This window comes from Gopherus evgoodei, chromosome 9 (assembly GCF_007399415.2).
Source record: "Gopherus evgoodei ecotype Sinaloan lineage chromosome 9, rGopEvg1_v1.p, whole genome shotgun sequence".
NCBI classification, from domain to species: Eukaryota; Metazoa; Chordata; order Testudines; family Testudinidae; genus Gopherus; species Gopherus evgoodei.
In genome coordinates, this window is record NC_044330.1 from 106,532,726 (window position 1) to 106,559,006 (window position 26,281).

The 26,281-nt window shown below is 47.1% G+C and overlaps 1 protein-coding gene across 2 annotated transcripts in view; it reads right to left on the reverse strand.

The window, feature by feature from the left end:
- PLS3 (plastin 3) overlaps nucleotides 1-26,281 on the reverse strand; it is an 84,699-nt gene that overhangs the window by 57,231 nt on the left and 1,187 nt on the right. The window lies entirely within an intron of this gene.

Below are 26,281 nucleotides of genomic sequence, written 5' to 3' on the forward strand. Positions count from 1 at the left end.
GTGACTCTGAAATCAGTAAAAGCAGCAAAGAATCCTGTGGCACCTTACAGACTAACAGACATTTTGGAGCATGAGCTTTCGTAGGTGAATACCCACTTCGTCAGATGTCTGGCGAAGATGCATCTGACGAAGTGGGTATTCACCCACGAAAGCTCATGCTCCAAAACGTCTGTTAGTCTACAAGGTGCCACAGGATTCTTTGCTGCTTTTACAGATCCAGACTAACAGCTGCCGCTCTGATATCTGAAATCAGGATGTTGTCAATATTGTAATTAAAACCATTCTCCAAATTCTGCAGTTCGCTACTCAAAGCGGAGGTGTTTGCACACGCATAGTGTATTTTAGACAAGTCAAAATCTCGCTCTCCATATGGAGTATTCCTGGGAAGCAAATCCATTTGTCAATAAGACAGAACAATCATGCTTATTTGAGATAGAGTCCAGTGATACTAAGACATATGAGTTACACACACACACACTCCAATTAATCTCTGAACTGTCACATTCATTTCTGACAAATTACTTATTTCACAAAGTGCAACTACTCTTAATGTTAACAGTGCCACACCCTCCCTAAATGAAGTAAATTTTAGACATAGGGAAATTCAGGCAGAGCAGTTAAGAGATTTGCTCAAGGCCAAAGAACAATTGAGTCAAGAACCAGGGATTAGAAGGAAGGGCTAGTCTTCACTGGCAACATTAAAGCACTGCCCGTGCCTTGTGTGGTCACAGTGCAGCACTAGAAGAGAGCTCTTGCAGCGCTCTAAAAACCCACCTCCACGAGGCGTAACTCCCAGCACTGGTGCACTGTCCACACTGGCACTTTACGGTGCTGAAACTTGCTGTGCCGGGGGGGGAGGGTGGTTTCACACCCCTGAGCGGGAAAGTTGCAGCGCTGTAAAATGCCAGTGTAGACAAGCTCTAAGAAATTCCTGGTTCCCTGCAATGCATTCAATCCACTAGGTGCCCAGATACTGTCTAGCCGCAATTGGACAGACAGACTACTGACAGACTGGTCTAGACAGTATTTGGTCCTGCCATGAGGGCAGGGGACTGGACTCGATGACCTCTCGAGGTCCCTTCCAGTCCTAGAGTCTATGAGTCTATGAGTCTATGAGACTGACCATACCTGCTCCTGTAAGAGCCAACCAGACCATCCTAAAGGCGTACAGAAATCCCCGAGAGGTTTAAGTTACAAACACTGACGCCAAATCTGACTCACGGAACTAATTCATTCAACATTTAGAAAACCCCAGGAGGGCTTGGTTTTTAATATTTGAAAGGCAAAATAGAAGAAAGAGGAGCTATCGACAACAACTCATAACAGGTCAGAAGCAGAGAAAGCAGGACCTCAGTTCAGAGGATGCTGAGGAGCAGCCCCCAGGGGACTTGCTGGTTACACAGCAATCGCTCGCCTTGTTTCCAGCTGCTAAATTTCATTTTAAAGGCAACAAAATGCATGTTCAACACTCCCCTACAAACCCAGCCACGTAAGCAACAGCTGCAGCTGCCGTAGGCACATAGTGTGGTCACAAGTGGGAGAGGGGAAAGTCCAAAGCATGAGATTCCATGTAACAACTTGCCCCCCTCTTTCCTCAGAGCTCAACACACCTGTCAGAGGAAAGCTGGGCTAACGCACCCATTGGAAAGCAACCGGTTACCCTTGATTACAGGTGGATGAATCAAGATTCTTCCAGTGTCCAGGTTAGGGAGTAGGACCCTCATTCCAGTGACCCGTAGGCTCCGGACAAGAGGAAGCTGGTTATTCCTGTAACCATGGGGAGCTGCACAGCTATGTGCAGGGCCAGGTGCAGGAAGTCAGGACCTGTTGGAGTAAGGCTGGAGACTGGAGCAAAGTTTGTATCGAAAGGATTAACGAGTTTTGTCATGGATGTCAATATTCACAAATCCCCAGAAGCACTAGAGCAGGGCTAGAGGCCTCCAGGGAAGGAGGCACTGGTAGCATCACTCCACATTCCTCCTCCCAACCTTGGCAGGCTGCTGGGGCCAAACTGGCCACCTGCACAGTTTAGAGTAGCCTTGGGACTGCTCTAACTTACACTGACCAATCAAGAGTCTTGAAAATAACACTCTGCTAACTAGGATCAGTGGCCTGGCTCCCAACCTACACCTGACACACTTACCAGGGCGCACCCCCAAGCCAGGTTAGGCTCTGCCCTAGAGGAGGCTAGTTAGCTGCTGCATGAAGCCCGTTTGTGCCACTGAAGCAGCGCAAACAGAGCTTGAAGGAGCCACGGCTTCTCCAGAGATTTCAGGGTCATACAAACACAAAACTCGGGGGGGGGGGGGGAGGTGGCTGTTGTGGCACTCCAGTCACCATCAACTTGCCCTTGAGTCCCTGCCCTAAAGTCAGAGCTTAAAGCATCGTTCACCCAGCAAAAACAAAGCCATCTGCCCTGCTCCATTAAAGGCTTCTCACGTTCAGTATCCTGGACCATTTACAGGATGGTAGGTGTAGTTAGGTTCTGAAGAGAAGACAAATGGCCCTACTAGACAGAAAACCAGTGGCAGGGGAAGAGCGGGTCAGAGGCTGGAACTCAGGAACAGGACCAACTGTACTACCCACTTCTTCGTCTGGCAGAACATGCCAAAGGTTTGGTTGGCAGGGTTTTGGCAGCTAATGCTTGTCGTCTCTCCACCCACCTATTATTGACTTTGACTGGGATCCATGCAGAGCCACAAACAATTCGGGAGAAACTGTCACCAGAGTCCTGTGTCATGCACACCAAGCCAGCCCAAGGTTCTGGAGCATGGCCAGCTGGCTTCGGTGGCAGCTTCATTTACAAACTGAATTCCATTAAAAGCTCAAACAGTGTCCTCTCCTCTATGATCTTTTCATACCAAATTCCATTTCACATCGCTCCTCTTTTCCATCCCCACCCACAGAGTCAGTTGTGGATATACTGCCTAATTTTATATCAACATAAAAGGTGTAAGAAGAGTTTGACAGCTTGGGAGTGGGTGGAACACCAAGGTTAACTTTCGCAGTTGCCTTCTTGAGGTTTCAGAGTTATCTCCTCTCAGAGCTATTGTTTCAGGCTGCCTGCATCAGTAAGACACCATCACAGAGCATTCAAGGATTTATTCACAATCACAGGGCTAGAAGTTTGTATATTTGCCTTTAACAAAGGTTACATACTGGGGTATGATTCCGCAGTTCACAAAGGATATTAAGGGCTATGTTCCACTTCTCCGCTAGCCCTGAATATCAGCATTTGGTGTAGTAGCTAAATCCCTGTTCATTCAAGAGAGGTGATCAAAGATATTCTTCGAGGCTGAAGGTGTAACCTGAACACAATGCAGAGGGAACCTTGTTTCTTGCTATTTCGTAAGCAGAGTCTTGAATAAGCTCTCCATATCCACTCATTTCCTGACGGTGACAAGTAGGAAGCATGTCTAACTGTTAGGAGTGAATCACCCACTTTTTTACATCTCAAAAATGTAAGGTGAGAAGGATGGAATGGGGGGGGGATTGAAAGGGAAAGAGATCATGCTGTCCAGTGAACCCAGTCGGAATCTCAGATGTGCTCCTATGTGCAAGGGGAGGAAATCTCTCCTCCAGTTCTGCAGATTTCACAGCAAGAAGCAGTTGTCAGCTAACGAGATACTTAGCAAGGCCAAACTGCAGAGTGCTCAGAGTTTGCTGCCCAGTGGGACTGGTTTAGACCAGCATCTGAGCAGGGTCACAGGGCCGGACCTACATCAGCAATTTGGGGGAATCCCCCACCTCTGCTCTACCAATAGGAGATTGAGGAAAAGCAGAGCGGGGCTTTGTCTTATCAAAAGGGAGGTGAAGCTCGAAAGAACTTATGCATGGAGTATTTTTAGCCCAAATCAAACTTCCCCTGCCAGGTGCACTTTGTGCTATTATCAGTGAGCACAGCAATTACAGTAAATTGGTTGCTCAGAAAAGGCACTTCACTGCTGGAGGGAGGGAGAGCTGAAGGGGGGAGGGAGAGCTGAAGTTTACAAAGGACAAATGCAAAAGAAGCAGATTTAAAGAGACAAGCAGTGAGCAAGGAAGAGGGAGTACCTATTTCCCCAGAGTTCTCTGTGCAACAGGAAGATCAATAAGAGACACTGGCAGATTTAGGCTCGGCTACGTCTCATCTAAGTACCACTCATCTTGCTGCTCAGGACACTGCATCATCACCTCCAAGCCAGCTGCTGGACTACCAGGGATGTTATTCTGCTCAACTATAGAAGGTGAACGTAGAAGCTTGTTTACATGGGGAAACTGACTGGAACGGCTCCTCGCTTGGACGCAGTTCTGGAGTAGGAGTCACTTGTACTGAATTCCAAAACTGTGTCCACACAGGGAGCTGTCCCAGTGTAGACAAGTCCTTCAACAGTTCACACTTTGAACCCAGATATAAGGCTGGGTCTTCACAGAATGAGCTTCACCTTCTGCAAGTTAACCCTAGTGCTCCTAAACAAGTGTAAGGAGCAAAGTCTTCTTTTGACATGCAGCAAAAGTGTGACATTTGTGATCATTTAAACCCAGTCAGATACAACCAGCAGCTAAAGTTGGCTTTTCAGTATCCCAGTGTGGGTATGAGGAGAGAGTAAGAAATTGTCCCTGCCGTTCAGCTTTCCCTGTCACAAGGGATGTTCTGCCATCTGAACGGCAGCAATTTACGTCCGCACAGTTCCCAGCCATTTCTACTTGTATCTTTCATTGCACAAATTCTCTTTTGAAATAAAGACACTGAAATGTTAACAGGCACTTTAAAATGTAGACCTCATTTTAAGTCAGATTTACAGATTTTGCCTAACATTAAACACGCCTTTGTTTTGTTTATTTTTCCCAACAGAACCCGGCACGGAACTGTTTGGTCAGTAAGTGACTGCAGAAGCACTATATTAAGTTACCAAGCAAAAAGCAAATTGCTGCAATGGACAAGGCAGGATTGCTATTCAGGAAACAGGCTGTGGTTCTGCCGATGACTCATGACTACAGCAGGAATGGCAATTAGGCATCACCTGACCTCCGGTCTTACAGAATCAATCTCTCCAGTTTGCTAGGAGAGATCTTTATGTTAACACAGCTCAAGTAGAGGGGAGTTGTGTGAGCAGGTATTCCACATGATGGAAAATGCTGCCAACACAGAATACTTCACCTACTAATGAAAAGGTAGAAGTAGTAACTAGACCCATTGTGGAAGCATTCTTACAGAACGCACACTCGTAAAATTGTATACAAATTCTAAAGTAACCCCATCACCACAGTTCCAAGCAGGATCCACACCTTCACTATGACAAGGGCAGACTCTGAACTCATCTGTATCTCCAGGTGTTAAGAACAGGGTGACTAGATGTCCTGATTTTATAAGGACAGTCCCAATATTCGGGGCTGTCTTATATAAGTGTCTATTACCCCCATCTCAATTTTTCACACTTGCTATCTGGTCACCCTACTTAAGAACCCCTGGATTTTATACAGCCAGCTGTCAACCACATCAGTCTTAAGTGCCTCTAGTAGCTAGCCTCTTGGTTCATTGAAGCCAAACTGGTCACAGTCAAGTTGGGAACCAGAATCATGAGCATGCATGCCTCAGATATCTTGGAGCCATTTCCAGCTATTTAGCTCAGGACTAGATTTTCTGGTTTCTGCTAAAAATCGTTCCATCTAACTCTTAAGTCGCTGCTGGGAAGTCCACCATGACAATGTTCCTCTGGAGTAAGTGAGCCCCAGGCTGTTTGGTAGCTCGCTGTGAACACTTTTTAAATGCTTAATGGGACTCAAACTATCCCGGCTCACACGTACAATGCAGGTCATTATCTGTCAGACTGCGAGTCTCCCATCACCACAGCTCTCTTGATGTCATTAATTAGTTAACTGTCTGAAGCATTCAGGCCCAGGAAGAACTGAAATGACTTCCAGCCTTCCACATTCCGTTTAATCAGCTCCCCCACGGAAGAGCTAGTTCATAAATTACCCCTAAGTTCACATTAGCAGTCATGTAACCTGTCGCTGTAGAATAGAGAAGTCAGATTTCTCTCTGCCTCTTACAGCGTGGTGTTCAGCTGGCCACGTTACGGCACAGCAGCAGTAGCCCACAAATCTCAGGGATATTTTACATTAAAATATTAACTTACCAGATTCCCCTCCCCATGCAGTCCTGTCACCCGTACAGACTGCAAACCATTGCCACTCGGGTCGCCAATGTGGTTGTCACATGCACAAGGACTCTCTCACCAAGAAGTAGAGTTGTTCCCGAAATGTTCAAAGACATCTCTGCCGGCCAAATGTAGGCTGCTTTCCATCAGTGCCTCAGCTCGACCAGGGGGTGCTGAGGTGTAACAGGGCTCAACTAGGTATCAGTGTCAGCTAATCCCAAGTCACAAGGCCGGGGGCAATAACAGTGCACAAAGGAGGATTTTATAGGTCATTTCCTGGTCCAACACTGCTGCAGGTTTCTGAGGACTCTACAGGAAAATAAGTGAACATGAGGCTTATTTTTGTCTTTTCCTAAGGCTGCACACCTATCTAGGTATCTCCAGAGCTTCCCCTCAACCTGAGGTGTTAAGTCCTACTGCATTTTTCCTTTCTGATCTAATGCACTCCCTTCCCTGAAGCCTGATTTTGAAAGCTTGGTCTAAACACTACATTTTAAAAGGTTTCAGAGGGGAAGCCATGTTAGTCTGGATCAGCAAAAAGAACGAGGAGTCCTTGGAGACTAACAAATTTATTTGGGCATAAGCTTTCGTGGGCTAAAACCCACCTCATCAGATGCATGGAGTGGAAAATACAGTAGGAGGATATATAAACACACACAGAGAACATGAAAAAATGGGAGTTCCCATACCAGCTCTAATGAGACTAATCAAGTAAGGTGGGCTATTAGCAGGAGAAAAAAACTTTTGTAGTGATAATCAGAGTGGCCCATTTCAAACAGCTGACAAGAAGGTGTGAGTAACAGTAGGGAAAAAATTAGCATGTGGAAATTGTTTTTACTTTGTGTAATGACCGATCCACTCCCAGTCTTTATTCAAGCCTAATTTAATGGTGCCCAGTTTGCAAATTAATTCTAGTTCGGCAGTTTCTTGTTGGAGTCTGTTTCTGAAGTTTTTTTTGTTGGAGAATTGCAACTTAGGTCTGTAACTGAGTGGCCAGGGAGATTGAAGTGTTCTCCGACTGATTTTTGAATGTTATTCTTGACGTCTGATTTGTGTCCATTTATTCTTTTGCATAGAGACTGTCCGATTTGGCCAATGTACATGGCAGAGGGGCATTGCTGGCACATGATGGCATATATCACATTGGTAGATGTGCAGGTTAAGGAGCCCGATAGCGTGGCTGATGTTACTAGGTCCTGTGATGGTGTCCCTGGACTAGATACGTAGAAAGAGTTAGCAACGGGCTTTGTTACAGGAAATGGTTCCTGGGTCAGTGTTTTTGTTGTGTGGGGTGTGGTTGCTGGTGACTTTTGCTTCACGTTGGGAGGCTGTCTGCAAGTGAGGCCTGGCCTGTCTCCCAAGGTCTGTAACCATTAGCGATTGTTCTTCAGGGTAGGCTGGATACATTTTAAAAGTAGTTTGCAGTTTTAATTTCCTTAGAAAATTTCTCCAGCTCTTGAGGAACATGTTACTTATTGGCTTACGCCACCTCCACCTTCCTAAAACACTACGGCTAATACGAAAAGGGGTCCGGTTTTTACACAGTGACCTCCATCTCAAGGTCTCCACGAGCATTTTGAGGCACAGGTTGTTTACCGAGGTGTAGTTATTAGTGGCAAACCCCAGGTGGCAGGTTTTGGGTTGACTTCAGCAAGAGACACTGAGGTACGAGCTATACATGACTCGTTCCATTAGGTATACGTGATAAGTTTGCTCCCTCAATGTTAAAAAACAAAAATAAAAACCACTTTTTGAAATGAAGGCAAAGACTTAGTGTAAGATGGCTGCAGTCAAACCAGACCCCTCACTTAGCAGACTTCCTACTCAGTACGTTTCATACATACTTCATGGATTGTCTTTCACCTTTACTAAGCCTGTTTTCTAACTAAGAAATTAAAGAGATTCTAAAGCATACAAAACCTATTTCGACTGGAAGAACATAACTCTGCTTTGCAGACATATAAAACTCAAATATCCATTGTGCATTTTACCCTTTATCCGTATACTGACAGTGCGTCAAAAGCATCCAGTGTGAATCAAGGCCAACACAAACTCACGTGCATTCTATACAGAAGACTTGACGTACCAAAGGATGATGTACTCGACACATAGCATTGTATTGCCCCTCCTACCCTCTGCTGAACTTTTGATGGTTCCCCTAAAGCAAGACAGAGCCTTTATCATGAAGCTGAAGCATTGACAGGTGGGAAGATAAAGGACTATGGACTAGTCAGAAAAGACCTTTAGATCGCACCAAAATCTCCAGATGTTCATATGTGATGGGTGATGGACAAACAAGGGTCAGGGCTCATATTTATCTAACCTGTGAGGCCTCTCTTCCCACAACCCTCTGCCCCCTTTCTCCTTCAGATCCTCCCCAGAAGAGGGCCTTATATAACCCCAGTACACATACATCACCAACCATGCTAGCTTTGATCTTTGGAGAAAGGGCAGAGATAAGCCTTCTTCACATCATTCTACAACTGGCAGATGTAACTTGATGCCATCTCTCCAGGAGGCTTGAGGTTACAGGGGTCAATACTTCCAAAACCTTCCCAGCTGGACACCAGCAATGCAAGTTTTGCAAACTCTGGGTGGTACATTCAAGTGCACTGCATTTCTCTGAGTTCTTGATTTAATTAAGCAGTGGCAAGGACCTAGGGTGACCAGATGTCCTGATATTTAGGGCTTTTCCTTATATAGGCACCTATTACCCCCACCCCCTGTCCCAATTTTTCACACTTGTTATCTGGTCAGCCTACAAGCATCCCAGAGAAATCCTGAGCACAAACTTGGATCAACAAGGAGGGGTGATTACAGGGTGGGAGCAAGATTATGCTGGGACCTCCCCTGAACATTCTCCCCAAGAAAGGGATTGTTGCATATCTCGCCAAACAGCGCAGAGCGATTGTAAGCAGAATGAGCTGCAGTCTGGGTTAGAGATTCGGTCACAAGAGCTTTAACGACATGAAACAACACATCCAGGGTCCGGATCTCCCCCTCCACTCTGTAGCATTTATGGAAATCAGGGCCCAGGAATTTGCCTTCCCTGAGGTGGTATGGTGGAAGTTATATCAATAACATGGTTACATTGCCACTCTCTCCTTTTCCTACCCCCTTTGTTCATCGCACCTACTGGCTGAGTCCTGTCACAACGCAGACTAAGATTTTTGGAACAGTAAAAACAATGAGGAGTCCTTGTGGCACTTTAGAAACTAACAAATGTCTTTCAAAAGCTTATGCCCAAATAAATGTGTTAATCTCTAAGGTGCCACAAGGACTCCTCATTGTTTTTGCTGATACAGACTAACACGGCTACCGCTGAAACCTGTCCTTTTTTTTTACTGTGTTGTCGTCACAGGACCCAGCTCAGTGGGACCCCGATCCCCAGCTGATAACCGTGGGCACTACTGCAATGCTAATAATCACGCTTCAGGGCCTAAATGAAGCACTGTTCTTTTAACTTCGTATTTATGGTGAAACGCTTCGTGCGCGAGCCATGAAGATGGGGACTGTAAGGGAATATTGTTGCCATTAGCTTAACCCCTATAGCCACCACAAACAGTTCAAGATGAGCGGATTGTTCTACTCTCTGGTTCAAAGCAACATTTTACTACATATTCTACAGTAGTTGGTACACTGCAGGCCAGCTCCACACAGCTGCATTACTTAGAGCAAAAACAAACACTGCTTTCACCCAAGAAAAACAGTGACAGATTGGAGTCTCTGCCTGCCCACTAGACTTCTGTTCAAGATTCCAGAGAGTGCTCCAAAACAGAAGAATATTTAAGCCTGTCTCCAGAATAGTCAGCGTCCTGGAATCTCAAAGCCACAACCCTGTTTAGAACTCAAAGACAAAAATTCACTTGATAAAGTCTGTTTTGCACAGACCCTTGCCAGTAGATTAGCAGGGAAGAGAATGGAAGATCATTATGAAGACAAAGTAAATGAGGACCCAGTATTTACATTCTTTCCAATACTTTCTTCACCAAACAATCCCAATCTGAACTGTGGATTCATAGGATGTGAATTCCAGTTACAGGGACGAATAATCTTAATACAAATTTCCACCCAATTGTGTCAGTGCACTTAGGAACTGTGATGCAGTAGGGACTGTCTGTGTGGGGAGTGGGAGAGCAGGGAAGAACTTTAGGGGATAAACAATGCCAGGGCCTGTAACCTGAGCTAGGTAAGGGAGGGGAAAGGTCAATACCTTTGCCCGGGAAGGGGAAAAAGGAAGGGGGTGGCAGGAGGGAAGCAGTTTAAGTTTGGGCTTGGGGCTGAATGGGCGAAATTCAGGGTATCCTAGCTAGGATCCAAGCACCCTGAAAGCCCAGAAGGACTCGGTGGAGGGGTCCTAACTGTGCCTGCAAGCTCTGCTGTAACCTGTGTTCCTGTTGTCCAATAAACCTTCTGTTTTACTGGCTGACTAAAAGTTACTGTGGGTCCCAGAAAAAGGGGTGCAGGGCCTAGCTCCCCCACACTCCGTGACAGGAACATAGTTAGCTTTGTTTGTGTTGTCCTTCTCTGGTCTCACACAAGGTCAAAGACTTAGTCCCTAAACTTGTTCAGCAGTGAGAATGGTGCTAGGAACCACTGACTGGAAACAAGAACTCTTAATTAAGCCTAATCAACTCTGTCATTAAACGCTGGAAAGGGATAAGTCAAATAGTGACAGACTGTTCAGATAGACTCCACCCCACCAAGAACACCTATTCTAACACATTCTGCTGATCCTGCCTTGATACAGCATTCAATTCTCACAGCAGCACTCCCCAGCAAGTCAGACACAGCAGCCCTGGCGAGGGGGTAGGGATTTGTTTTGCTTCCCTCTCTCTTTCCAGCAGAGTAAGATCACAGGCACATGGAAGTTAGACAGTAAGCAATGGGCAGTGCAAATAGGTTAACTTCTTTTAAAGACTGCTTAGGCTCTATGCTAAGGGGCCTTCACAGCTGATTCTCCTGCAAAGAGGAGAGTAAGACCTGCCCAACATATCCTACATCACGGGGGAAAGGCTAACAGCAGCTGCCTAGATCGGTTACAGCTGCTTCTAAAGGCAGCATCCTCAAGACAGCCAGGGGAAGACAAAGGAAGGCACCCTAGATCCGTGGTTCTCAACCAGGGATCTGGGGCCTCCTGGAGGGCTGTGAGCAGGTTTCAGGGGGTCAGCCAAGCACGGCCGGCATTAGACTTCCTAGGGCCCAGGGTAGAAAGCCAAAGTCCTGCCGCACTGGACTGCAGCCTGGGGCTGAAGCCAAAACCTGAGCAACTTAGCTTTACAGTGCCTCCTGTGGTGTGAGGCCCCAGGCAATTGCTACCTCCTAATGTTAGCTCTGCAGAAAAACCAGTTGTGTGGCACAGGTGGGCTGTGGAGTTTTTAATAGCATGTTGAGGGGGCCTCCAAAAGAAAAAGTGTTGAGACTCCCTGCCCTAGAAGATAGCATACTACTGATCTGCCACTACCCTAATCTAAGCCAGTCATTCTGTTACCTTTCTTCCTATGCATGAGAGATTTGTCAGAAGTCTGCCTTCTGCCTAACGAAGGGCTGACACTAGATCATACTAGCATACTAACTACAAAGCCACTTACTGGTCCAATCTCTTTGTATTCTCTAACTTTTCCTGAGGAATTAACCAGCAAGACACTTGCAGTAATCTCTACCACCATCCGGGCTAAAAGTACAGAAACAGAAGTCTGCAGTTTAGTCCATTTTAAGAAATTAATGGGGATATGACAACTCTCGTTGGCATTGTGAAACAAAATCCACACACAAAGCTGCGTTTCATTACAATCGCTAGAGGTGTTGCAATTTGTGTTAGTTACACACACTGCTATTGTTGATAAAGCTGAAGAGTTGCAACATGTCAGTGTTACATTTGAATGAACTATGCAAGTTATGCCCCTTATCACTTGGTATTTTCACCACACTGAGGCAGAGCATAACCTTGTCACTGCGGTGTCAGGCTATGTGACTGATTTGAGAAAAAGGGTGGGGATCTAGAGTGACTTTGCTCTCCAAGTCTTAAAATTATTCCACACAGAAGAGTGGGAGAATATTAAGGTATGCTGTTAGTGTCGGAAAGGGGACTGTTTGCACTGAAATCCCCTTCCCATCCCCGTCCATTCTTTCTCTACTTCCATACTAGATACCCAAAAGTGTGCAAATGCCAGAGTCAAAGGGTGCACGTCCCCTTCTGTGCATGCAATGCGACAGTCTAGTTACAGGATTACATACCCTGTTAGTTTCCTGCTAGCTTTGCTACACATTGAGTATAAAAGAATGAAATATATTTAGATACTTGGTGGAATCCTAATGGAAGAGTAAGAGGTTTTTAGGGAGGTTTTTTTTGTTGGCTGTTTTTAGAAAAACCCACACTTCTGAGGAGTTCAAAAGGACACTGTTAGCAGCTCCACATCAGCATTTTGGACTTATGTTCTTGCTTCACAGAAAGACAGTGGAGCTGCCATCTGGAGCAAGTGCACCAGAACCAGTTTTGTCAAGCAAAAAGTTAAGCACAATCGCCACAGCTAATAGGAGCCAGGTTGCTGGGGGGTTACCCACTGCGTTCCGTACTTGGAGAATCAAGAGGGAATGACACGGCTCTAGACGTGTGGATATTTACTCACCCTTTCTAAGTGGAATGCCAGGTTGTAAATTCACAGCAGCGTTTAGCATGAGACATTGGACATTCTGTAGCTTTTTCTCCATTTTCCAACTCTGCTCTTTCTACTTTATCTCACTGCAGGGAATTTTGCCTTTGGTTTGGCGTGAATTTGTGATCAATCATACAGCGAGGATCTCAGCGTTTACAGGTTTCTCTTACAAAGGGTAAGTGATCACTGTTTTCCTTATTTAGAGTATTTTAAGATTTCCGCATGTGTTCTAGAACAGCCTGGTTCCAATGCTCCTGAAGAGCATTAGCTTCTTACACCGAAGACTATCATCTTGCTACAGCAGGTGTCAGTTTTTTCCACCTCTAAGCGAACACACAAACTCTTTAATCCCAACTAAAGTAGTATCAAGCAATTTAAAAATTATTCCAACAAAGGCTCCAGCCCTTACACTTCTAGGCAGCAGAGTCCTTACTGCTACAAAAGGGAGTTGTATAAGCCACCTACGGTAGATTTACACACTGCCGTCCAGAAGTGATGCACTCCACTTCCCGCCCTGAAGATCTTACAGTAAAAGTTAAGAACCACCAGACACAGAACAGACCAGGAGAAAGAGGGGCCGTGTGGTTTCAAAGGAAGCAAAATAAGGTGTTTGGCCGAGGAGGGCAGGGAAGCCATTCCAAGCAAAGAAAGCATGAAGCCCAGAGCGGTCTGTCTGCTCAGGCACCAAGTGCAGGGATATTCTGGCCTGCTTATACACGACCACCTCTTCTTATCCACTCCCCCCTTATCCATCTACACGGCACACATCAGTGCTTGTGACCAAACCTTTCTGTCCTCCAGCTTCTTCAGAGGCAGATGAAGGTTTCCTGGGGCCCTGAACCAGAGCAAGGGGGGGGAGCCTTTCCCACCCCTTCTGCCTGCAGCCCTGCCCCCATTCTGTCCCCTTCTGCCACAGAGCAGGGTCGGGTGTGGGGGCTTCTCCTACCCTGCCCATTCGGCGGCGAGGGCTCCGAGCTTCTGCCACCCAGCGACAGATTTTTTCCGGGGGCCCTCAGCTGGTCGGCGCTCCGTTGGCCCAATGGCTAATTTGCCACTGCTTAGGTGACGTGTCCATAAACCACCTCCACCCCGCCACGAAGTGTAACTGTCCTAATCGCATTTCTGCATTCTACACGCTGAGGATGTTCATAGTCCCTCCCACCATTCCCCTGCACAGAAGGGAGCCGGGCGGAGGAGGCAGCACGCAGCTGAAGTTCCTGGCACTCCCTGAACCTCCGTAACTCAGTTCTCTCTGCTGCAGACAACAGCTCCAAGTAGGAAAAACCAAGAGCCAAGATCCACACAGATCAGAAAACGCCCCAATGGAGCTCAAATCCAGCTCATCACTACCACTGCCCAGAAAAGGCAGATCTGCAGCAAGACAGGGTTTCCCTCTGACTGCCATATGGGGATGGGACGGCCACACCGGTTCCAGTGACCACACGCCCTTTCCTGGTGTGGACACTCATAGCTCAGTGGGGGTGCTCCAGAGAGTAACAGTTCCCCCAGAATCCTCAGCACGGCACTTGTGCAGGGCTGTTCTGAAACCACAGATCAGTGATACCCCAGCCCGAGGAGAAGGGACAAAAGACCCTAGTGGTCCCTACTTACTCTCAAGTTAAGCCCATTAAGCCACGTCAGCCAACACCCTGGGTGTCTCAGTCGGAGTTCGGACCAGGGCACAGAAAACAGACTGCTCCAGGGCACGAAAAGATGGGCTCATGGCCACGGACAAAAGTGTGGTGTCCAGGCTCACGCTGCTGGACTTCTCTGCAGCCTTGGACACAGCTGAGCACACCTAGGTGAGGCAGCAGGAGCTGACTGTCCAGCACGACCAATTGCTCCTCTCCGGCAGAGCTCAGGGAGCGTGAGGGGTAACTGCTCCGCTGAGAGATCAGCTTGTGGAGGGAGAACGGCCAGTCCAAGCCAAACTCAGGCAAGACTGACGCAATATCGATTAGAAAGGGGAAAGGAAGGCTTTGCACCTACTGAAGGCCCATTTGTCAAAGTGTGGCCAAACTGATTTGACTCCTCACTAAGTCTGGATGACCGGGCAGCATCAGTTCCCAAAAACGCCTCCTTACACCTCCAGTGAAGGCCCTTCCTGCTGGACGAGGATTTGGCCACAGCGACCCACGCATGGGTCACTTCCCGGGAAGGTTCCTGCAATTCACTGTTTCCGGGGCTGAACATGAAGGCGATGCCCGAGCTCTAGCAGCTGGGACAGAATGTGACTGCTGCCTTCTCCATAGCTCAGGTCACCGTGAGCACATCAAGTGCATCCTCAAATCCCTCCTCTGGCTCCCAGTCAGAAGCCAGTTTAAGGCCTGAGTCCTACTTTTCAAAACAATTAGTGGGTCAAGCTCCAGCTACATCAAAGACCAAATTTTGATCTATGAACCACTGCAATAGCTGCACTTTTTGGGACAAGGCTGATCACAAAGCCCTGGCTGAAGCCTGTGAGAGCTGGGAGAAAGCATTCCCTGTCCAGAGAATACGGCTATGGACCAGCCTTCCAGAGAAGACGAGGCTAACAGAGTCTGACTGTCTTTATAACATATTGCAAGGCTTTCCTCTTGGAGACGCCTTTTCACTGTGACTCACAATTTGAACACTCCTTTTATTCCCATATCACTTGTTCCCCTGCCAAAACAAACAGAAAGCCACTCTACCCACTCCAAGCAGAATTCGGTCCTAAAAGGGAGAAGGGCCAGAGACACGATACAGGGACACTGCTAGTGATTTCAGGCGGGAGTTGTAAGGCATTGTGGGAATAGGCAGCTGGAACGCTGAGCGTGCAAATGATTCACAGGGTAGTGTGTTCAGTCTGGTTTTTCCTAAGCATAGCTGAAGCCCAGGTAAGTTTTTTCCAAAAAGAAAAACCGAAATCTGAATCCTAGAAGCAGGGAAGAGTCAGCAAGAGAGAGCACCCACCTCTTCAGTCACTGATGCACTCTGCCAGGGAGCAGAGATGGGATCCCGAGTGTTACGAATTTATACCTGGGCTACAGATATCTACAGTTGCCAACCTGCATTTTTAAAGAGCTTGTAGGACCTGTTACAGCACATGACACAGTCCCTGTTTCTCCAACCTCTTCTGAAAAGCAGCAAGAATCGATGCTGGAACATCAAATGATATTCAGTCATAACCAAATTACCTTGCTTTTGCTGGGTTGCAATCAGACACTGACAGGGCACGTCTACACTACAAAAATGTAAGTTGACCTAAGTTATGTTGACGTACAACCATCATGGTAATTGAATCGGTTTTACGTGTCCACACTACGCTTCTTGTGGTGCTTGTCCTCACCAGGACACTTACACCAATTTTACTGCCAGAGTGGAGCATCGCAGGACGGTTTCTGAAAGATAGCAACAGTTGATGTAAGCAACAGTGTCTACACTGACACTGTCCATCCAAGTACATTAACCTAAGCACTGTGACTCTCTCGGAGGTGGAGTTGTTAGGTCAGTGTAGTGAACGAGTTATATCGGTCAGGGCTTTGGAGCTGAGCTCCAGCTCCGCTCCAGCTCCAGGCAAAAACCTGCAGCTCCACTGCTCCGGAGCTGCTCCGCGCTCCAGCTCCAGGCTCCGCATCAAAGCCCTGATATTGGTGGAAGCTACACTTTGCTATAGACACTTAGAGTTAAGTCAACAAAAGCTAACTCTGTAGTGTAAACCAGACCTTAGCATTAACAGCCTCAGGGACCCAGAGTAACATACCAGTTCCTGCTGATTTAGTGATGAACAGTTCCTCTGAGGGCTTCCCATAGCCCCTAGTGGTCTAGAGCCATCTACCAAGATGTGAACCCATCATGCACAGCTTCTAGCTTACTGGAAAGAACGTTGTTTTTATCCAAATTGAGATGGGGTGTGGCTCACTCTCTAGCCAGGCCAAGAATATGCCATTCTATTCTATTCCAAGACTGTCGTCTGGTGACCTTTCTTTAGAGACTGTCAGTTCTATATAGGGAATATGAACTTGCTTTTTTTATACTAAACAAATTCAATTTCTATGAACAGTGAACAGAAGGGAAAGGCAGATCTATCCTGTGTGTTAAGTTTCAAAGAGATGGGGCCTGCGTTTAACTCAGAATTAGAAAGCACGTTATTTTCCATTTTGGATATGGTACTTTAAGATGTTGCCTTAAACTTGTGCTCTTCAAGGCACAGGAACACAAAAGTGTATTTTCTACAGGTAAGCACCATATTTAAGTTAAGTTACAACTGCACACAAGAGCCTCTCTTGAGTGTGGTTATTTGTATTCATAGACTTCAAAGCCAGAAGGAACCACTAGATCACCAAGTCTGACCTCCTACATATGACAGGCTGGTACATTTCACGCACTTACCCCAGGATTAAGCCCAATAACTTGCATGATGCATGCACATTTTCCAGGCTGCTGAGGAGCCAGGAAAGGAAATTCTGAGCCTCATCAAGGACAAGCAAGAGGATGGGCCAGAAGGTACATTTAGCCCACGAAGATTAACACAAGAGCAACATTCAGCAGCACTGAACTAAAACATCCATGTCACATGCTGCTCTCCCCGTATGCCAACCAGCCGTAGCAGCACATTAAGTTGGCCCAACATCGGTAAGCCACTGTATTTCTCCCACATCACTGCTTCCCAAATACCACTGAAACAAGGGTTATAGTGCAGAACAGTACATTGCTAGTGCCGCCTCCTGGAGGAGAGAGCAGGCGTCAGGCAACAGAATTATTAAGCAATGAATCTCCCCCACAGTGCCAGGGAGCATCCAGCCAGCAATGAAGGCGCAAGCCCCACAGTGCGTACACAGTAGTACAGAGGGGACATTTGGGCCGGGGAAGGCTGGTAGGTCGTCTATGACTGCACAGATCCACCAGCCAAGTACTTCTGAGTGTGCAATGGCCATGAAATCTCCAGAAGCCTCACAGCTGAGATTGCAGTTAGTCTATAAGGTGCCACAGGATTCTTTGCTGCTTTTACAGATCCAGACTAACACAGCTACCCCGCTGATACATAGCTGAGATAGCAACTTTACAGCCTGGGGAATAGGCATTTGGTTGCTACAATCCCTGAAAAAATTCCCTTTAAATAGTGCAGGTTTCAATCCAACATGCTAGTGTGGAATTAGGTAGCACTATCACAATGTTGCACCAAATCCCTGTGCAATACAGTACCGCACCAGCATAGTACCATGTTCCTTCCCGTATACCTCGTCTCACCCAGAGCCCGCATATTTTATATCTGCTCTTAAATCCCAGCATGACGGGTTTGGGGCAGCTCTGTAATCATTTAGGAATATGGTATGCTGGCTGGTGGTCGGGGTGTTCTTGGTGTGAATAGACTAGTTCACACAACAGGAATTTGTGTGGCAAAAACAGGAAAGAGGGGGAAAGAATGGCTCAAGATAGCCACCTCTCAGCAAACACTCGACAGTTATTAAGCGACATTGCCAGCAGTGGCACCCCACACCCCAGCAGGGACTCCATTCCAGTCCCGCTGGTCCCCCTTGCTCCTTCTGCAGGGATCCCAGGCTGCCCTCAGCTGGGAGTCCCCCCCGACCCACCCAGCTGGTGCTGCCAGGAATCAGGTTCTCAGCAGATTCCCAACACGCTAAGTCACAACACCATTCGCTGAGCTCTGGCCCAGCATCCCCCGCTGGGCTGAGGGGTGGCCCAGTCAAACGCTGGTAGTGTTGCAGCCCTGCAGCCTAAGTGACACGCCAGGTTGTTCCAGCAGCAGCTGTAATGGTTTCATAAGGGATCTCTGTCTACATGAGGTCGGGCCATGGCCCCTCTGCCTCCACAGCCTATGGACCATTCCCAAAGCCGCTGGGGGGAAAGGTTAGAAATCCAGTTCAGCCTGAGCCTAACTGACAAGCCCCACGTGCAGCAGGACTAACACTTTGTTCAGGCCAGGAGGTTTGCAGGCTGTCAGCTGTCACATTAACTGGGTGGCTTAAGGTGACATGCTGTGGTCACTGAACCTTAGCAGCACCCGTGGACTGTGAGCTCGAGCCCTACGCATGGCAGGTTTCAGAGAACGCGTGCCAAGCGCATTAGCTGTTCTCTGCCTGCCTTCTGCTGGGGCTTCCATGAGCAGCTTTGCCCTGGCGTAAGAGAAAATGCTTTAACGTGCTCGAAAACCCACCTGCAGACACCGATTTTACTTTGGAAGAACTGCCAAGAAAACGAGCATGAATGAAGTACAGAGGATACGAGAGACTCCAGTAAGAAGGCAGCGATACTCAGACCTCAGTGCTTCAGGAGCCAAACTAGCGACATTACCCAAAAGTCACCATCGTGTGAATTCACTGTTTTACTAACTATCTAGTCATACTGAAACAGCGACACAGGGGAAACATTTCGAGTCAGTCTCTCTCATATATCTATTTTCTCTCACAGCAAAAGGACTGACCAAGTATCATTATTTTACCACCTACAGTTGGTTACTAACAAAGTGGAAGTATCCTCGCTGGTTAATACTGAAATCACACAGTGTTTTAACAGCACGTGCTGCAAAGAGCCGCAGGAGACGCATGAAGGAACCACTTGCAGCTCCCAAGCCTCAGCCAGAGTATCTCTTATTAGGATCAGGTAAGCACGAGTCAGGTTCCTCTGCCTTATTCCTGAACAATGGGGCTACGCGTGAGCAAAGGACGGCAAGGGAGGGAGGACATGAAGGGTGTTGGATGGGATGAAGGGCTGGGGGTGGGGGGAGAAGGCTCAGCCTCTCTGCTACCTTTGACCCTTCGGGCCGTGTTGCTGAGGGGCCCGCGCGGCGCTGGATGACGATTCTTATTGCGTTGAGGTTCATCCAAACACAAGGCCTTTGAAAACCTGATTTGAGCATGAGAACTTGGAAGAACTCTCTTTCCAAGAACGTAGATTTTCTCTGATCCCTCAACAATTAAGGGATTGCCCTCAATCTCTGGGAGCTGACAGAGCAGCAGCGCCGGGGGGGGGGGGGCGCCTTCCTCTGCAGTGGCGTACTTGGAGGGAAAGGTAAATGGAGTCCTCTGTGCCCTCCCTGTCACCCAACAACGCCTCCCCACAGCTGCTCCACCAGGCCCAGGGTGAGGGCTTAGGGTCTTTCCATCTCCTCTGCTAATCACTGATGAGAGAAAGGAACCCAGGACTCCCCACCTGCCCCAGGTTGTCTCCAGCACTAGCCTCACTCCTCTTCCCCTGATGCTGCTGGTTCTAGTGCAAGAAGGGAGGTCACAACAGCACAGGGAAATGGGGGGAGGAAAGAAAGGGGTCAGAGCTGTGCAATGCAGGATGCCAGGAGTTGAGCTGTGCCCCCAAAACCTCTCCCTACACCCATGACCCCTCCTCCATTTGTCCCCGCTTCAAACTATGCCCCCCACTGGCAGCCATCCCTGCACCCTCTGCCCAGGTCCTCAACCCATGGGATGGAGAGAGAACCTGCATGTCCTAGAGAGCCAGAGAGATGGGAAATAAGAAGATGCAGGGCAGTCAAGGGGCTAATAGGCATCCAGTGTCTTATGTGCCAATCGATCACTGTCAAGGAGCAGGACAGCAGGGCTGTTGGGCCACCTGAGAAATTATTTAACCAAAACACTAGTTAACTGCCCAAAAACTTCACCAACAAAATGTTCCGGTTGTTTAGTGGTGATGCTCTGGAAGGGCACAAGACAAGTTCAGTTATACTCAAATCTCTGAAAACCCAGAAGCAAGGTGCTAAGGTACATACCACTCCTGCAACATAACCTTAACTCTGCCCTCTTTGAGCAATGCCCCAATGTGCCAAAGCGACACTGGCACTCTGTCCTTCCAACTACCACCAAACTCTCTGGGGACAGGGCACACGAGCACTGTAGAGGCAAAACTCAGGTTCAGGTCTGGCAGAGCAAACAGGCATTACCTACCCCCGGCTACTCTCAAACTCTGCACAAACCACACAGACCACCACCCCCACAACATGCTGTTAACACCCCTTCACCCTTGCTTTGAGAGTTCATTCTGTGACATTATGTTACCTTCACTTACCCCTCACTAAGCCCTGGAGACCAGAGTTACATGCATGACCAGACTGCTGACAATCTCCATGACAAGACAACCCTGTGCAACTCAGACAACCTACAGAATTCAGCATATTTGAGCCATCAAGGTACACGTGTGCCTCATTTCATACCGAGATCTCTTCCAATCTGCTCCAACTCATCCCTTCACCATTCAATATAGTACGCAACAGTGAATGCAGCTGGAGTGCATGCAGATAAATGCAGCCATTCAAACCAGCGGAGCACAAATGTCCTTGTCTATTTTCGGCACCCCCCTTCTTGAAACACTCCCAAAGGCTACCACCAGCTCCAGGGGGCAGAGGTCAGGTGACACTGCAGGAGTGGCATGTACCTGACCGGTGTATTTCTTCTTTTTCAGAGATCTGCGTGTGGCTGAACTCTATGTCCTGGAAAAACACAAGATATCACCACCAGGCAACCCACCTCTGCATTAAAGGTTTTGAACAGTTAACTGAGAGTGGCCTGACACCAGGCTATCTGCCCTCAGCTAACCAAGCCTGACAGGTGTACATACAGGCACTCTTTTCCCAGATATTGACAGAAGCATTTGTACACAAAAAACTCATTTGTGAGCCAGTCAACAAATGCAAATACAGTCATCACTGCTTACACAACAGCCTAGCTCCTCACATGTCAATGAGAGCAGATGCATCAGTATACTGACAGCAGATGCCCGTCTAAATATTTGAGATGGGCATGTGGGAGAGATGACCTGTCATTCATTAAATAAAGACAAACAGCACAAAGGGAAGTTAGAAACTTATGAGTCGCCCTAACATAAGATAGCTTCCCTTACTCTTCTGTTTCAAGTCGGCTGCATCACTAGTTTACTTGAAACAAAGGCTATTCAAGAACAGCCTTTGCTCTGCATTTCTGATAAGACTTTTTGGCAAATTTAAAAACTTATCTCACCTAGAGCATTTAACTCTGGTGTGGGCTAAAGCCATCATTCGCAGATCTGGAAGTTTCTGCAGAACTGTTGTGTTTTGCTTTTATAGGCTAATTAAACTATTTTTCACATGCATCTTTTATGAATACAGCCATAAAGGAAAGTTACCTAGAACACAGGTTGGTATATACTAACTACTGTGTAGTCAGTCATAGAAGTACTAACACATACGTCACACAGCAGCTGTTCCCAACATTTGTTAGAGGGAAGAGAGCTTCTTTGTTAGAAAATTAAGTGAAAAAAAGTTTAACCTATCACATAATCCTGGTTGTCAGTCATAGAACTGGCATTGATTATGAGCATAACTCACCGAAGAAGGCCTGATTTTTATTACAGAAGTCATGAGACACCTCAATGGACATTATAGTTAAGTTTGGGTTTAAACCAAGATAAAAGACCTTAATTTAAAGACTTTGTTTTGTCACTTTTCCATTACTTCACTATAATAGTCTTTGATAAAATGAAGTTCCAGCCAAAGTAAACTAGACTTTATAATGTAGTCCTACTTTGGAGGATACAGAGCGGTAATCATGTATTAGCATGTGAAATTAGACAGTCTCTGACCATAACACCAGAGACACTTTAATCTCTGGATTTGGCAGTATTTCATGTTCACTGATACCTGTCAACTGAGCAGCTTGCACAGCTGGTTGGCACATATTTCAGTCCCATAACTAGCATTCTTATCTGAGGTGCAGCGCAAACTGCAGCTGTTATTTTAGAGAGTGCTGCGGGGGCTCTATGAAACCCAATCCATCACAAGCAGGCAAATGTTGTAACACAATCATTTCCTTTGCCACTGGCAGTTCACATGAAAATAGTCTTGGGAAAGGGACAAGAGACACAGACATTTCTCTTTAGAGCATTTTAAAAATCGATAATATTGTGTTTGGCGTGTAAGAGCCACAAAAGCTAGCTTACATCAACAGATCAATGATTGCCACTAATCAGGAAGAGTTTTGACCATAATGAATATTTTATTTTTTTATTTTTAGTTTAAGCGACACTACTGTACTGAGGAAAACTCGGGACGATGTGTAGTTATTTTGCCTTGTTTTGGGGTTTTTGGGGGGGGGGGTTGTTTCTTTGTTTTGTTAAAGGTTTCTCTTCCCTATTATGTTAAGATCCACACAAATATCAGGGAGAAAAGTAAGTACGGTGCTGATCCTGCAAACACCTAAGCACCTGTGCAGCTTTACTGACACCAGTAATCATTCTCAAATTAGGTTTAATCTATACAGCTGTATGCAACAGTGTTACCATTTGCTGGACCTCTGGCAGCTGTTATGAACAATAACTCCATTCAATTAATCCTTTAGGGATTGACAGACAGGGAGAATAGGGTTGAGGGAAGAAACCAGAAATGCAGCCATCTTTAACAGTTAGAACTGCTGTATCTCTACTCCTGCAAAGCAAAGGAGTTGTTACTTTAGAGCACAGGTCAACAGAGCAAGAGAGCCACTCTAATGGGGGTTCTCAAACTGGGGGGTCGGGACCCCTCAGGGGATCGTGAGGTTACTACATGGGGAGTTGCGAGCTGTCAGCCTCCACCCCAAACTTCGCTTTGCCTCCAGCATTTATAATGGCATTAAATATATTTAAAAGTGTTTTTAATGTATAAGAGGGAGTCGCACTCTGAGGCTTGCTACGTGAAAGGGGTCAGCAGTACAAACGTTTGAGAACCACTGCACTAGAAGGTCCGATACAGGTAAGCTCAGCAAGCAAAACCATTTAACAGGGTGGCGGTCACCCTCACAAACATTCTGAATTCCAGAACAAGTTTACATTTCTGAAGTGAAACTGGGAACACAGAAATTAGCAAGGAAAGCATCAGGGGAAGGGAGTTCCTCTGGATTTTTGTGTGATGTCCAAGCATTCCATCAGCTAGCTATTTGATGCTGTCATCAGACCCAGTGCCCCACCCCATTCTGAAACCAAGGACAGTAAAGCAACATAAAGCTAATGAAGAATGTGTACACTTCTAGAAACTTTGTTCTAGTCATTTCACTCTTTATAAAAAGGAAAATCTTGTCATATAAGTTTTGATAGAAGAACAAAGAGAATCTGAGTACAGCCATCCAAGGCTAAATATAGAGCAGTGAATTAAATAATCACTGCTGTGATCTTCTAATCTAGACAAAGAATAAGCAATCCATCTTCCACAAAAGGAGAACTCCTTCAGAAGAGTTCAGTTACAACCAGGCAACATCCTCAAATTGTTTAAACAAATCATGCTTGGTAAGATTAGCAAATTGTGATAAGAGCAGTGCTGTAACAGTCCTAGGGCTTGTCTACATCAGAAAGTTGCAGCGCTGGTGAGGGAGTTACAGCGCTGCAACTTTGAAGGTGTACACATCTGCAGGGCACCACCAGCGCTGCAACTCCCTGTTTGCAGCGCTGGCCATACTCCCGTTTTGTCTCGGGTGTAGAGGATCCAGCGCTGGTGATCCAGCGCTGGTAATCCAATGTAGACACTTACCAGCGCTTTTCTTGACCTCCGTGGAAGGAGGAAGCCTCTGGTAATCAAGCTGGTTTCCTTTCCCGGTTTGCTCTCTCGGTCCTGGAGCCACCCAGCAAACCGCAGGGAAGGAGACCTGCTTGCTCGGGGTTCCGAGACCGAGAGAGCAAACCGGGAAAGGAGACCAGCTTCGCCGCGGTTTGCTCTCGCGTTCCCGGAGCCACCCAGCAAACCGCAGGGAAGGAGACCTGCTTGCTCGGGGTTCCGGGACCGAGAGAGCAAACCGGGAACGCCGCGGTTTGCTCTCTCGGTCCCGGAGCCAGCCAGCAAACCGCGGGGAAGGAGACCTGCTTGCTCGGGGTTCCGGGACCGAGAGAGCAAACCGGGAAAGGAAACCAGCTTCGCCGCGGTTTGCTCTCTCGGTCCCGGAACCCCGAGCAAGCAGGTCTCCTTCCCTGCGGTTTGCTGGCTGGCTCCGGGACTGAGAGAGCAAACCGCGGCGTTCCCGGTTTGCTCTCTCGGTCCCGGAACCCCGAGCAAGCAGGTCTCCTTCCCTGCGGTTTGCTGGCTGGCTCCGGGACCGAGAGAGCAAACCGCGGCGTTCCCGGTTTGCTCTCTCGGTCCCGGAACCCCGAGCAAGCAGGTCTCCTTCCCTGCGGTTTGCTGGCTGGCTCCGGGACCGAGAGAGCAAACCGCGGCGTTCCCGGTTTGCTCTCTCGGTCCCGGAACCCCGAGCAAGCAGGTCTCCTTCCCTGCGGTTTGCTGGCTGGCTCCGGGACCGAGAGAGCAAACCGCGGCGTTCCCGGTTTGCTCTCTCGGTCCCGGAACCCCGAGCAAGCAGGTCTCCTTCCCTGCGGTTTGCTGGCTGGCTCCGGGACCGAGAGAGCAAACCGCGTCGAAGCTGGTTTCCTTTCCCGGTTTGCTCTCTCGTCCCGGAACCCCCCTTGAAGCCGCCCAACAGCGCTGCAGTGTGGCCACATCTAACACCACTTGCAGCGCTGGTTGCTGTAAGTGTGGCCACTCTGCAGCGCTGGCCCTATACAGCTGTACTAATACAGCTGTAACAACCAGCGCTGCAAAATTTTAGATGTAGACATGGCCCTAGTAAGTTACTTTCTAGCATATTTGTTTTAAAGAAGTCATTCCGCCCATTACAGCATGTTTGGAAGCATTCCAGTCAATCTGGAATCAGAGATCTACCATATATACACAATTGTACATTAACACTCATGGATGAATAAACAGTTGCAGAACATTACACTTAAATGATGATGCTTCTATCCATTAACATCCAAGAAATATTGTCCTAGACTGCGGACCCACCAACAGGTCCCCTTTGAACAAGGCCTCTCTTCTTAAATATTGACAATTTCTATACATTAAGATCTGCAGTATGTATACACATGTTGATCTCTGAAGCTATGTCCTAGCCACATCCACATTCCAGCTGTCGTCTTTAAAATTAATTAATGTAATTCTGTCAGTCTGAAGGTTTTCTTTTTGGATTACCTTTAACTAGACTCATCTGAAAATTCACAAGTAGTACTGGTGGAACAATATATCTGAATTCTCTAGAAAATGTTTCATCTGAGATATCTATTATATTTTATAGCCCATCCGCAGAAGAGACCAAAAACAGGAAGCATAGCTTTGGTTGTGCACATACATTCCACTGGGATTTTGTAACATGTAATAATAGTCTCAGAGGTTATAATTCAATGGCATTTTCTCAGAGCTATAACAACAGCTCTTTAGAAAAATCAAATCAGTGATGTCCTCCTATAAAGTAAGGAAAGTACCATAAAGCAAGCAGATATACTTCCCTACATGAGGGAATGGTTAATATTAAACCAAGATTGGGGGGGTTGCTTATTTTGTTCGGTTTTTTGCATACATATGGAAGTCTCAATACAGCTCCCCCACTCCCGTCTTTCGACAACCCTCCCCCCTTCCACACCTCTGCCCCAGACAAGAGTTAAATTTCAGTTAAAACATCAACTGCATCAAGATCCAGTACTACCCCAGGTTAGACACTCACTGCG